Genomic DNA, 3,758 nt, shown 5'->3' on the forward strand with positions numbered 1-3,758 from the left:
TTATGTCAGGTCACCACCAACTCACAGAAAAACACAGCCATTTTTCCAGCCAAAGAGTCACAAAAAGTCACAAAAAGCACAAATAGAGATTAAATTAATCACTAACCTTTGATGATCTTCATCAGATGACACTCACAGGACTTCATGTTACACAATACATGTATGTTTTGTTTGATGAAGTGCATATTTATATCAAAAAATCTCATTTTACATTGGCGCGTTACTTTCAGTAGTTCTAAAAACATCCAGTGATTTTGCAGAGAGCCACATCAATTTACAGAAATACTCATCATAAATGTTGATGAAAATACAAGTGTTATACATTGAATTAGAGATATGCCTCTCCTTAATGCAACCGCTGTGTCAGATTTAAAAAAAACTTTAGGGATAAATGCAATAATCTGAGTACAGCGTTCAGACAACAAAGCAGCCAAAAAGATATCCGCCATATTGTGTAGTCAACATTAGTCAGAATTGTATTATAAATATTCACTTACCTTTGATGATCTTCATCAGAATGCACTCCCAGGAATCCCAGTTCCACAATAAATGTTTGATTTGTTCGATAAAGTTAATAATATATGTCCAAATAGCTTCTTTTGTTAGCGCGCGTTCAGGTCCAGCCGAACGTCGGACGAAAAGTTTTAAAAAGTTCCGTTACAGCCCGTAGAAACTTGTAAAACTCAGTATAGGATCAATCTTTAGGATGTTATCATCATAAATGTTCAATAATGTTCCAACCGAACAATTCCTATGTCTGTAGAAAAGCAATGGAACGAGAGGTAACTCTCTCGGGACCGCAATACTGCCCCCCTGTCACCAAGAAGTTAAGTAAAATATTTACCAAATAAACTAAAGTAAAAATAATAAGAAGGTAACACAATAAAATAACAATAATGAGGCTATATACAGGGGTACCGATACCGAGTCAGTGTGCGGGGGTACAGGTTAGTTGAGGTAATTTGTACGGGTGAAGTGACTATGCATAGATAATGAACAGTGAGTAGCAGCACAAAACAAATGGAGGGGGAGTGTCAATGTAAATAGTCTGGTGGCCATTTTGTTAATTGTTCAGCAGTCTTATGGCTTGGGGGGGCTTTGTATGCATCTCTGTGTGTGGCGTGAAGTTGGTCTAGAGTTGTTTTCCCTCTGGTTGCACATGTGATATGCTGGTAAAAATGGGGTAAAACTGATTTAAGTTTGGCTGGAATTAAAGTCCACGGCCACTAGGAGCGCCGCTTCTGGATGAGCATTTTCTTGTTTGCTTATGGCTTATGGTACTCTACTTTAGGCGAACCATACCTCGAGACTGCCACTAATCTCCACCTTGGCAAAACTTTTGTGTTCTCGTTAAACCACAATTTGGAGCATATACCACCCATTTTAAAGTCAATTTGCTCATTGTAATGCACCTGACATGCGGTAATGTTAAATAATTATTTGCCTATAGTTTCCTTGGCATTTCATTTTAATTATTGCGATAGGCTCATGTTCTACCGGTACGGCGTACCCCCACAATTTATTTTGCTGGGACGCCGTGCTGGACTGTACCCACTTATTTTCTCCCCTGCTCTCACCCACTTTTCTCCAATAACATGTCAAGGACAGATAGAAACATTTCTGATTATATGAGGAGTCATTTCTGTCACCAGTGATAGCAGTGATTGTGGCCAAGTTGATGATACAATGGATGTTGATCGTAAAATACAGTGTCAGCATTCTTATTGATGTAACAGACTGAGATTGTACTGGAAAAATTTACCCCACAGCTTGAAAAGTTGTCAATGGCGCCATTGAATTGAATCCTTTTCAGTGGTGTTTCCACAGTTAGTACGTTGTCAAGCAGGACAGTCACTTGTGTTGGTGAGGCAGAAGTCAAGTAATAGCAGTAGGGGAGAGTGGGGTAAGTTGAGCCAAAGGGTTAATCGAGCCACCCCTTGTTTCTAGGAAACCATAAACAAAATGAATCATGTGACCAAATATATAGGGAGAGGTCAGCATTTCATGGAGTCTGTGAAGGAAGTGGTAAGTGTTATAGGTTTCATGATGCTCGTATCTAAACCAAAGTAGATAGTTTTAAGATTGTTTTATACATTATAGAGCTACAATATGAGGTCTTAAACCTCACATGAAAGTGCATCCATCCTGGGCTAATATAGACAATGGCCACCATACCCAATATAAATTATGATAGAAATTATTTTGTCAGTTTTCGGAATACTATACATTGTATTTTGGCAATGTGTCATGCATATGAACTCAAGATGTATTTGTATTCTTACAGAGAAGATATCATCATGCCCTGTGTATACAAACCTAAAACATGCAGGTGTCTACCTGCCCTTGAGGTTCTTGAGAGCAACTAGCTCTCACAGTCTCAGGTCAGAATTAGATGTTCATCCATGTTTCTCAAAGTTGTTCCAAACATCAAATTTAGATTTTTTAAGGATAGGGTTAAATTTAGGCATTGACTCAGAAATCGTAACCTTAGGCATTAACTCAGAATGGTTAAGGTAAAGGTTTTGGATAGGCTTAAATCAAAATACCTAAAACAACTTTCTATCGCTGGATTCAAACTGCCACCTTGGGAATCAGAAGCATATGCTTACGCCCATCTGCCATCCCCGTCTACAACAACCTCACAAAACCGAAACCTACTTTTAAGGTAGCAGCGCTCACTGTTGCCCCTAATGGCCGGTTTCCACTTCATCTCCCGATGTCCTCAGACGAGGATGGATGTCGAATACTGACTTGTATCACGGGTGACCTGGCTGCTTGAGAGACCAGCCAAAGAAGTGAGAGAAGGGAAGAAGTCCATTCGAGCAGCTGCAAGAGATTAAAAAAAAATTGGAAGAAGAAAATATGTAGACACTTACCCCAAAGCGGCTCAACTTAACCTGTACCTACGCTCAATTTACCCTAAATTGTGCCGAGAGACCACTTTTTTTTGGACAAGCTATTTTTTAAAAACTATTCTTACATGAATCATGTTTTATTTCCAGTGATACACAATATTCTGAAATGCAGTACCAGTCAAAAGTTTGGACACACCTACTCATTCAAGGGTTTTTCTTTATTTTTACTATTTTCTACATTGTAGAATAATAGTGAAGATGTCAAAACTATGAAATAACACAAATGGAATCATGTAGTAACCAAAAAAGTGTTAAAGAAATCAAAATATATTTTAGATTCTTCAAACAGCTTTGCACACTCTTGGTATTCTCTCAACATGCTTCATGAGGTAATCACCTGGAATGCATTTCAATTATCAGGTGTGCCTTGTTAAAAGTTCATTTGTGGAATTTCTTTCCTTAATGTGTTTGAGCCAATCAGTTGTGTTGTGATAAGGTAGGGGTGGTATACAGAAGATAGCCCTATAAGACCAAGTCCATATTATGGAAAGAACAGCTGAAATAAGCAAAGAGAAATGACGGTCCATCATGGTTGAATTGCTGCAAAGAAACCACTACTAAAGGACACCAATAATAAGAAAAGACTTGCTTGGGCCATGAAACATGAGCAATGGACATTATACCGGTGGAAATCTGTCCTTTGGTCTGATGAGTCCAAATTGAGATCTTTGGTTTCAACCACCCTGTCTTTGTGAGACGCAGAGTAGGTGAACGGATGCTCTTTGCATGTGTGGTTCCCACCGTGAAGCATGGAGGAGGTGGTGTGATGGTGTGGGGGTGCTTTGCTGGTGACACTGTCTGCGATTTATTTTGAATTCAAAGCACACGTAACCAGCATGGATA

This window comes from Oncorhynchus mykiss, chromosome 10 (genome assembly GCF_013265735.2).
Source record: "Oncorhynchus mykiss isolate Arlee chromosome 10, USDA_OmykA_1.1, whole genome shotgun sequence".
Lineage (NCBI taxonomy): Eukaryota > Metazoa > Chordata > Actinopteri > Salmoniformes > Salmonidae > Oncorhynchus > Oncorhynchus mykiss.